The sequence below is a fragment of the Lissotriton helveticus genome, chromosome 4_1 (assembly GCF_964261635.1).
Source record: "Lissotriton helveticus chromosome 4_1, aLisHel1.1, whole genome shotgun sequence".
NCBI classification, from domain to species: domain Eukaryota; kingdom Metazoa; phylum Chordata; class Amphibia; order Caudata; family Salamandridae; genus Lissotriton; species Lissotriton helveticus.
In genome coordinates, this window is record NC_136063.1 from 1718998959 (window position 1) to 1719010971 (window position 12013).

Sequence of the window (12013 nt, forward strand, 5' to 3'; positions counted from 1 at the left end):
GTTCTTTGGTGGCAGAGACGTTCTTTGCCCAGCCAAAACCAGTTCTGTCTTCTCTGGTGCAGCTTCCCTGCAGGAGGTAGAGAGAGCATTGTCCAAGGCAGACCATGCCCACTCATGTGTGAAGGAAATCTCCTCCCCCTACTCTGAATGCAGCCCAGGTCTATTCAGCCCAGCCCGACTCACCCTGGAAAAGCAGGACACACCTCACCTACCTAAGTGGCTGTCTAAACATAAAGCACATCTCCAGGTCCTGTCACTCCAAAGGCAGACAGTCAATACACAAACCTAGCAGAGGCACACAGGATAGCCAAGCAAGAAAAAAACTACTTTCTAAAAGTGGTATTTTCAAACACAGAATATAAAAACCATCCTCACTAAAAGATGCATCTTTATATTCTGAGTTCATGAATTCTAAACGTTATCTTCGTATCTTGTCCCAATGGGAAGTTATATTTATAAGATGTTATAAATGAACTCCCATTCTATCAAATGGGACCGATAGCCTTTCAATAGTAAAAAATGAAATTGGCAGTATTTCACTATCAGGACATGCCACACACATCAGGGCATGTCCTACCTTTCACATACACTGCACCCTGCCCACAGGAATACCTTGGGCCTATCTTAGGGGTGACTCACATGTAAGGAAAGGGAAGGTTAGGGCCTGGCAAGTGGGTGCACTTGCCAGGTCGATATGGCGGTACCAAACTGAGCACAGACACTGCAGTGGCAGGCCTGAGTTACATTTAGAGGCGCATATTTGGGTGACACAATCAGTGCTGCGGGCCCACTAGTAGCATTTGATTTAGAGGCCCCGATACACACAGTGCACTCTACTAGGGACTGATTAGTAAATTAAAAATGCCAGTCATGGAATCACTAATCCACAAACACAATTTACAGAGAGTACTTGCACCTTAGCACTGAACCGCAGTGGCAAAGTACCCAAAGCATATAGTCCAGCAAAAACGTAGTCCAATACAACAAAAGTAACAGGCGGCAAAGGCAAAAAATACAGGGGAAACCCACACCAATGATCCTGGGTCTAACACTGCCAAGCATTAATTTTGATTTAAGTAATTGAATTATTGACCTCAGATGGATTACAACAGCACCATTCATCCACCCCAAGAAATCTGCACTCTCATCTTCCACACTGCATCTTGCCTTGGTGGTCTTCCCAACTTGCACACTAAGCTTCTCCCTGGAACCTTCACACCTGTGCCGCCTTGAGTTCACCATGTCCTACTTCTTGCCAAAGACAATCATTTTGGCTTTTGTTAAGTGATAAGATATTTACCTAGAATAAATGTCATGAAACCCTAGTGCCAGATTCAGGGCAAATTTTGCTAACGGACAGACCAACCATGTAGCACATCACAGTAGAGCATGGATCAACAAACAAGAACTGCTTGCCAGCTGTAGTGCAGTTGCACAGACGCGCTGAATAGAGCACAGTGGTGCTCTGCTTTTAATCGCCGAAATTACCGCACTTTTTTTTACTCTGTTTTTTAATAAATTCACTACCTGTTCTTGACAGCTTCCGCATACACGCACTGTAAAAAGTTGGAAAACATCCTCACCCACCGCTTTGGCTTGGGTAGATCTTCCATGTGGCTCCTGCGCCATATTGGTTGAGGGAAGGTTGGGCTAGGTTCCATCCTCAGGCGCCATCTTAAGAGGCGCTTTAGTTGTTGGTAGCTCCTCCAGGGCACTCTTATTAAACGGGGAAAAGCTGTGCGCGGGCTATATTAGAACTGCTTGCCAGCTGTAGTGCAGTCGCACAGACGCGCTGAATATAGCACAGAGGTGCTCTGCTTTTAAGCGCCAAAATTACCGCACTTATTTTTACTCTGTTTTTTAATAAATTCACTACCTGTTCTTGACAGCTTCCGCATACACACACTATAAAAAGTTGGAAAACATCCTCACCCGCCGCTTTGGCATGGGTAGACCTTCTGTGTGGCTTCTGCGCCATATTGGTTGAGGGAAGGTTGGGCTAGGTTCCATCCTCAGGCGCCATCTTGAGAGGCGCTTTAGTTGTTGGTAGCTTCTCCAAGCCACCTTATTTAATTAGAGGATGCAAGCGTGCAGCGCACGCATGCAGCGGGCACGCCGATGACGCACCGGAGGCGCGCCAGAGGCAAGCCCATCTGCGTCCGTCCGGGCTCCGGAGGCGCTCGGCACCGGGATTGCTGCCCGTGCGGCTAGCGATCACGGTCGTATAGTCTACAACAGAGAACAACTGCTGAGACTAGATAGGATGGAGGGGAAGGTGATCCCTGTTCCAGTCCAGGTCCAAAAGTCAGGTAATACCTTCATGGGGGGACTGATTAACAGCAGATCTCTGATTAAACATTCTTCTGAGATTTCAGGCCTGATAGAGGACTTGGGGCTTGATGCTCTGTTTCTTATGGAAACATGGTCTCATGCAGAGTCTGCTGTGGACCTAGGAAATGCTTGCCCAAATGGGTACAAAATCCTTCACAAACCCAGAACAACGGGTAGAGGTGTGGGAGTGGGGATGATCTTTAAGGAGGAATTGGATTTTAGAGTTGTGCAGGTGGATGAGGTAGAAGGGATGGAAATGCTGGGTTTCTCCCAACACTCGCCCAGCGGAAATCTTCTCACAGGACTGGTGTGTTATAGACCGCCAGGGGGGCCCACAAACTATCAAAATCTGTTTGATATTATTACTAACTTCGCTCTAGCTCACTCCAATATGATCATCCTAGGAGATTTTAATCTCTGGGAAGAAGGGAATGTCAACAGCCATTTGTGTGATCTTAGGCTCACCTGTGCTAATTTAAATCTCTCCCAGCTGGTGGTAGACCCTACACATCAAGGGGGTCACACTCTTCATCTGCTATTCTCCAATCAGCCTACGACGAGAATCCTGAACATAACTCCCCAGACCTGGTCTGATCATTATCTCATTCAGTTTATCACCGGGCTACCACACTCGGGAGTCAGGCTCAGTCAGCAAAGGGCGTATAGGAGAGGCAGGGAATGGGCAAAGCTGGAGCGGGCCGGCCCCTCCATATTAGAATTGGGCGTCACCCACTTTACAGCCACTATGTCTGTTGCTGATAACTATAAAGTGTTTTCAAATCACATAGATTATACTCTGGATCAAATAATCCCTATAAAAGACATAAAAATCAAAAGCAAAATCTCGGCTCCATGGTACTGTGCGGAGTTGAAACAGCTCCGTGCGCTCCGCAGGCAGGCGGAAAGGAAGTGGAGGAAACGTTACGATGAGGAAGATAAAAAGGCTCTCAGACAGATACAACTGCAATATAAAGAGCAAATCCTCAGGGCCAAGGCTGATTTTTATGCTAGCTCTATTATCCAGGCGTCTAACGGGACTAAAGAATTATTTAAAATAATTAAAGGTCTCTCGTCCCCTCTTTACTAAGAAAATAAAACCGTAACGTCTCAAAAATTATGTGACGGAATTAATCTGCACTTTCAGGACAAGATTTCAAGTATTGTGGACACGTTGCATAGCAACGCTAATGCCGCACAATCTAACCCTGAACATAGGACTCAGTGTGAGCCGCTTTTGTCTGCCTACCTGGACAACTTCCAGACATTAACAGAAACAGCTTTTGATAACCTGGGTGATAATGTCTCATCTGGCTCTCCCCTGGATCCTTTCCCCAAAGATTTTGGAAATCTCTGGGGCGTAATACCTTCCCATGGCTGAGGCAGATCTGCAATCAGTCCCTGGAAGAAGGTATGGTCCCAGAATGCTGGAAATTGGCGGTGGTGTTCCCTTTGATTAAAAAGCCTTCTTTGGATCCATCAGTGCCGGCTAATTTCAGGCCCATTTCCCTTCTTCCATACCCGATGAAGATTCTGGAGAAAGCAGTCAGCAGGACCTTGTCCTGCTTTCTGGAGGAGAACCTTTAATTGGATAAAGACCAATTTGGTTTTCGTCCAGGGCATTGGACTGAGTCCGCCTTGACCACCATGATGGACAACCTATGTATGCAGACCGACAGCGGGACTGTTACTATTCTTGTACTTCTTGATATGTCGGCTGCATTCGATACGGTGAATCTACTGGTGGAAAGGCTAAGGAGGTTGGGAGTGAGAGGTTGTGCACTGCAATGGCTTCAATCCTATTTGGAGGGTCGCCAGCAGGTAGTAACTCTTGCACCCTTCTTCTCCGCTAAATCCACGGGGTCCGCTAAAACCCCGTCGTCCACGGGGTGCCGCAGGGATCTGCAATTAGCCCTATTTTATTCAATGTCTACTTGCAGCCCCTTTTTTCCATCATAAAGTCTTTTGGAGTCAGCCTAGTCAATTACGCTGACGATACGCAATTGGCCTTCTCCTTGGAAGGGGACCATGCAGTACCGATGGACATGTTCCAGCAGTGTTTGAGGCAGACGATGGATTGGCTCCGAAGGAACTCCCTACAATTTAATAGTGGGAAGACGGAGGTGATGCTCTGCTCTGCAGGCAGGATATCTACACAATTGCTTTGTGATTTCAGACTCCTACCTGAGGACGATTTACTCATCCTGGTTGGGAAAGTCCGTAATCTGGGGGTGTTGTTTGATGCTGACCTCCAGATGGAATCACAGGCAAATAAGACCGCGAGTGTCAGCTTCACTCTTATCCGCATGCTGCGTAAAATACTCCCTCTACTACCCAAGGAGAATCGCTCTCTAGTAGTAAGCAGCATCGTGGGCAGCAGGCTGGATTACTGCAATGCCCTTTATTTGGGAGCTCCGGGATACATCTTTCTAGGCTTGCAAAGAATCCAGTCTGCAGCAGCCAAATTGGCCCTCGACAAGCCGCGGAGTACATCTTCTACCGCGGCTTTAAGGGAGCTTCACTGGCTTCCTGTCAGGGAAAGGGTCCACTTTAAAGCTCTCTGTATGGTTTTTCGAGCTGTGCACGAACTTGGGCTGGTCCCCTTTCATTAAAAGTTTAGTTGGTATCTTCCCTCAAGGCAGCTTTGCTCTTCCAGTGTTGGACTGCTGTCAATCCCTCGGTTCAAGCGGGCCAGGCTTGGAGGTAGGGCATTCAGCAGGGTTGGCGCTTGACTCTGGAATGAGCTTCCTCAGAATCTTAGATTAGTCAGCTCTCTATTAGAATTCCGTAGGAACTTAAAAACCTGGCTTTTTCCCATGATTTAGTCTGTGTTCCCCTCCTCTGTGGCGACCTGTCTTACTTGGCTATGGCATGTTCTTTAGTCTGAAGCGCCAGGATGCCCGTAGGGTGACAGTATGCACTATATAAAAGCTATTCCATTAATTCCATTTTGCAGATGTACACCTGTTTTCAATATATGGTTTACTGCATAAGAAAGTCCAGACAAATCACTCTCAAACAAAAGATGAAACAAATACGGAATACATTGTCGAAATCTTGGATCTTCTGCATATAATCTTGATGTCCGATATTTAGATGCAGGAATCGGCACAGGTCGGTCATCATATCGTCCTCCTTTTCCTGTGGGAAACAACTGAGGGAAACAACGACCTTCCAAGCTTTTTTCCCTTACACTAATGGGACTTCCTTTTGCTTCTTTCATTTGGAATAACTCTATAGTATTCCCCATCACTTTTTTAGAATGCAGTGAATGAACACGGTAATGTTCCTAGATTTCTTCAGTTCTGGACACATCCACTTTTTCAATTTGTCCAGATGGCAAGTCACTACCTTCTTCTACAGTTATTTCTTCTTCTCTCACATACACATTTCTGTTATATTGATTATTTTTTATCAGATACAACGTTGCCTTTTTCACTTTCCTAACATCCACTAATTCTTGCCAGATTTTCTTACTCTTAGTAGGAACACCATTAACAAGAATAACTTAAAGTTCATTCTCTATATTTTCTACACCAATTGTTTCAATATTTTTCTTTAAATTTAGAGGCTAATATACAACTCTTCCCTTTAATCCTCTCTGTAACTCAGAAGGAGGCAATTTTCCTGTCTTAGGCTCCATACGAACAATAGCCTGAAATGGATGCGCACATTGAGTAAGAATAGACTCATAGGTATTTAAATCCATCAGTTCAGAAGGAATATTTACCAACTCAAGATTATTATGCACAGCTCTATTAGGCATTTTGTTCTCGTCCAATTTGTTATAACAATACTTACATATACGCAGATCCAAACCCAAATTAAAACAATTCTCTACCAACAAATAAGTTGCAAAATCCTTCCACTAATTATTATTTTCCTTTTCACTTTTTAAATACAAATCAACAGTCCTGGTCTGATTTTTATAATGAGTTCGTCGACAACAGACACAACAATAATTTGGCCTTTCACCTGAAATCACCTTAAACTTTGCAATTTCTTGCTCACAATTTTCTGTACTACAATGTTGTACATTCTCTTCTACATTTCCTTCTATTGATATCTCAACTTCTGCACTGTCTTCCTCAGAACCAAAATGACTAACCTCAATTTCACCACAAACGTTCTTTACATCTGATACTGACCCACGTAAAAGAGCTCTGTTCAATTTTTTTAACAGTAGAGCTGGACTTTTTGCATAATACAATCTTCTGACTAATTTCCTCATTTCAGAATGATGTACTGCTAACATCCTAAAATGGTGAAAAACACTTTGACATACTTTTTTAGAAAGACATGCCAGAGAATGACCTTGCAAACCAGTATTTTCTCTCACTTTGCAGGGGTCTAGTCCTTGCAACATCCTAATCTTTTGTTTAATACTTTTCTTAGTATAGTTGCGTAAGAAATTGCGTAAAAAATCAATACATTCTTGCCGTACACTACAAATACTACTACAATTCCAAGTGTACACCGGAGCTTTAGGATCTCTCCCTAAAACTTCATTAGCTAACAGCTCTTCTGCATTCCTAAGAACAATTTTCTCTTTCTCAATAGGACAACCATTTCTAACCTCATAAGCACGACCACTAGTGTCAACTGCATGCAACAAATCATTACTCTGAAGATAACTTTCTTCATTAAAAAAAGGCTCCGAACTTGAACTATGTTTCCATTCACCCAAAAAAACTCACAAAAATTACTTCTGTTAATTACTCTTCTCCACTTACTTTTGGCCTTCATTAAATGGATTGGCTTATCTAGTGATCGAATTCTATTGATTACTAAAATAAACAATTTTGTTTTCAATTCGAAAGCTTTCTCAACTACATTTTCTATACCTTTCTTCTTCTTATAAAATGCTGCTTTTTTTACATCCCTTAATTTATTTAATTACATTTAATACAACTCTATTATAAAACATTTTTTTCCTAATTTCCATAAATTGTTTTTTCCTCATTTTACTATGCACTATTTTTTCTGCAGTTGACTTTCCATGATTGTTCTCTTTATTCTTCTTTTTCTTTTTCGTTGCAGATACACTAATACCATTTGTCACTTTGTGCACACTACTCTTAGGCCCAGATGTAGGTAATAGCAATTTACCGAATGGTAAATATCGAATTTTACCGATTCGGTATTTACAATTCGGTAATTGCTATGTAGGTAAATAATTCGGTAAAAATACTGAATCTGTAAGATTCGGTAATTACCGATTCCGTAATTACCGAATCGGTATTCACCATTGATTCCTATGGGCCTTGAAGCCCATAGGATTCAATAGCAAATACTGATTCGGTAATTACCGAATCAGTAAAATTACCGATTTTACAAGGGGGACAGGGTGTCACTTTGACACCCTGTTGCACCCCTCTTTCGGGCTTGTGTGCCATGTGACACACAGACATGCCCTTAGGGCATGTCTGTGTGCCACATGGCACAGGTGTACATGCACAGATGTGCATGTACACTGGAATTCGTTATTTACCATGGAATAGTATTCCATGGTAAATAACGTTTCGGTAAGGGCCTGTGGCACTCATTACAGTGCCACCTACATACTGATTTACAGAATCGGTAAATTTCCTCATTCTGTATTTTACTGATTCTGTAAATTTACCGAATCAGTAAATATACCGATTCTGTAAATAATATGCCCCCTACATGTCAATTCCCAAATACCGGTCGGTAACGGCCGAAATCGGCCGTTACCGACCGGTAATTGGCGAGCTACATCTGGCCCTTAGTCTTTAATATTTTCCTCAGAAAAGTGTTCCTTCTCTTACCAGGACTTTTTTTTCTTTTTGTTAACACATGGTTCTTCATGTAAATCTTGTGGATGACTTTTCTTCAAATAAACACCTTTCTTTCGTTGTTTCCTCTTTTGACATTTCGTAGGCATGATACAGTTTTTTCAGTATCGATACACAGAATCTATTATAAAAAATATATATAACATTACAACAATAAATACATGAAATATTCTATAATATTACTTATAAGAACAGAGGGAGGATTATGAGGACAAATGTGGGACTATGAAAATAAAAGTACTTACAACAAGAGAGGAAGGAGTATGAAACAAGGGAAAATATAAGAAAAAGGGGAGTATAAACAGACACTGCAATATAACGGTATAAAGGAAGTATAAATAAACTGGACAGTATGAATAGGTAAGGGAGAGTATGAAGAGAAAGATGGAAATATGAGGAGAGACGAAAGAGTATAAGAAGAAAAAAAGAGAGTAAGAGGACAGAGGGGGCACTATAAGAAGAGAGAGAAAGACTCTAAAGAAAAAGAAGGAATATGTGAAAAGACGCTTAACTATAAGAACAAAAAAGGAATACTAGCAAAGGACAGTGTGTATAAGGACAGAGAGAACAGTACCAGAACAGAGCATGAAGAATGTGAGGAAAAGTGGAGCATAAGGAAAAAAGGGGTGTACAAGAACAGAGGATACAGTCTGAGGAGAAAAGAAGGACTATAAACAGATGGCGGATTATAAAGAGTGAAAAGTGTATGACGAAAGAGGCAGAAGTATGACAAGAGAAACGAATATAAAGAGAAGGAGTATAGGACAAAATGAAATATAATAAAAACTCAGTATTATGAGGAGACGTGGAGAAGTAAGAGAAGAGAGAGGAGAATGTGAAAATAGGGGGGAGTGTAAGAACAGGGGGGAAAAGTATAAGAAAAGAGAGGAGAAATGTGAGTACAGAGAGAAGAGTATTAGAAGAAAAATAAAAGTATGAGAAAACAATAGGGAGTACCTGCAAAGAACAGCGATAATAAGAAGAAATAGAGAATATAAGAACAGAAGAGTATATATGAAGAAAGAGGAAGGAATGTAAAAAGACACAGAGACAAAAATGTGGAGAAAAGACAAATATAAATGAAGACTGACCACATAAGGAGAGAGGGAGTACTATGAGAAGACAGTAAGCACTATGACAACAGTGGTGAATATAAAGACAAGAGAGAATATAAAGAGGAGGACAAATAGGCAAAAAGAGGAGCAAGTATGGGAAAAAAAGTATAAAAAGAGAGCAGAGTGTAAGAAAAAGAAGATAGTATAATGAGAGAGGAAGGAGTAAGACGAGAGAGGAGGGAGTATGACAAGAGAGTGCAGAAAATACGCAAAAAGGGGCGAATTCAGGGGCATATTATCAAGGATCGGTGTTAAAATATCGCCGTTTTATTGGCAGGAAACTGCCGTTAAAACGGCGATAATGGGCTTGATAATACTTCCTTGTTAATTCCCATAGAAGCCCATGTTAACATCAGAACATGGGCTTCTATGGGAATTAACAAGGGCGTATTATCAAACCCAATATCGCCGTTTTATCAGCAATTTCCTGCCGATAAAACTGCGATAATTTTAACACCGGTCCTTGATAATATGCCCCATAATTCCTTAATGTACACAGACACACAGTGTGATATTACCCAAAAAATTATAAGACCATGCATTTTACCAAAATACAGTTACTACTGTAAAACATTTAAAAAGGGGTGAATATAATTCTTTAATGTACACAGATGTACAGTGTGATATTAGACAAAAAAATGAGACAATGCATTTTACCATTTACTACTGAAAAACGTTTAAGTGACTATACATATTCCATGTATATAATTACTGCATTTCTGCCACTATTACATCAAAAAAACGAACACAATAAAACAACAAAGACGCACAAGGGGCTTGTAAATCGACCCAGACTATATACAGAGGGAGAGGAACGAGAAAGAGGACAGAACAGGGAGTATCAAGAAAAAAATGAAATATGAAGAGAAAGGAAAGAAAATGAGGAAACAGAAGGAATAAGAGAAGAGAAACAGGAAAATATAAAGACAAAGAAGGGCAATATGACCACAGAGGACAATATAAGAAAAAGACAGTAGCACTGAGAGAGAGAAAGGAGTAAGAGGAGAGAGAGGGGAGTATAAAAAGAGAGGCTAGAAATTATGGAAAAAGGGACAAATATAGGGCCATATTATCAAGAAAGGGCGAAACATTATCGCCGCTTTTATCGGCAGGAAACTGCCGCTAAAGCGGCGATAATGGGCTTGATAATATGGCCCTGTGAATTCCCATAGAAGCCCAGGTTAACACCATAACCTGGGCTTCTACGGGAATTCACAAGGGCATATTATCAAGAGAGGGAGGGAGAGCTGAAAACATACTTACATTTTTTTTTTTATAAAAAAAAAGCCCCGACGGGGTGCCGGTCCCCGAGACTGAGGGGAGGAGGACCATAACCCCCCGCATACTTCAAAATAAAACCACAGAGGTGTGCCGTTCCCCGGTGCTCCGGGCTCCATACAAGCCCCCCATTATGGAAAAAAAATGCCCCCGGAATTTGCCCCCCCGGGACCTATTGAATAAAACAGACTTCTAGTTTTTTTTCCCTTTTCCACTGCGTACAAGTACCATACGCGTACCCCGTGATTTTTTATTTTCAAAAAAATAAAAATTGAGCCTAAAGATCCATGTACGACCCCCTGTGCAAGCCTAGAGGGTCAGGATGTTTCTACCCTGCCCCCTGTCCTTAATTCTCAACTTTGTTTTACTGTTTTCTTGTGTCTCGGTTCTAGCGATGAACAAGATGGCTGCCAATACTTCCTGGTTTGGAGTGTTGACAGACAGTTGACATCCAATCAGCATGCAGCTCGTGCTCGTAATTGTACGGATTTCCGTACACGTGCTGTACTTCGTCTCTAGATATCGCTATGATTTTACTTTTAATTTTCCCAGGAACTACTGAACAGATTTACACCATTTAACAGAAAGCATAATCTGCTAACTGAACTCTATCTCTCTGCCAAATTTTGTGTAATTCCGTTCAGCCGTTCGGGCTGTAGCCCCGGCTAAACGTCCCTATGGAAAATTGCATGGGGAAAACATGTTTTAGGACCCCTTTTTTCTCGGCCCCCACTTGACGAATCACCCCCAAACTTTCAGGGAAGGAGCGGAACTGAGCAGGCAATTTTCTTGAAAAAAATCGCGAAGATTCGTCCACCGGCGCCAAAGTTATTCCAAATAGAATGTTGTGGGTTTCCTATAGAAAGTAGGTCCTAACTATAACTATCTTCTGGCGACCGCCAGTAGGTAATTACAGTCCCTCTTAGCTAATTCTCCTTTGCTAATTGCTTTACACAACCATAACAAAGAAGTGGTGATAAACTCAATTGGTCTCTCAGCTTACATCAGTTGTTTAAGAAACATTTTAACAAACTAAAAGTCGCCCCCTCTAATCTAGCAGACCCAAACTGTTTCAGGAAGATGACATGATCAACAGTGTAGAATGCCATTGAGAGGTCTAACAGGAACAAGCATGAATATGGCCTTCTTCAAGATCTCCTCTAAGGTCATCCATCACGGAGAGAAGCAAAGACTCAGTGCTACCTGGACAAAAGTCGTCCTATTGGGTGTCAAGATATGTACTTTTCTGTAGATGTTTGTATCATAATTGAGTGGCAGAGCTTCTAAACTTTCTAAGTGTTGCTCTCATTAGGGGCTTCTTGTCAATGTTTTGTGTTAAAACCAGTTCTCCCATGGATAGTGGGGAGATCATAGGGGTATGGATGTGCTCAATGTGTGCATGTGTATGTGGGGAACTCATATCCATCCTTTATTATAACGTGATTGAACCTTTTTCTCTATGACAGCCAAACTGAT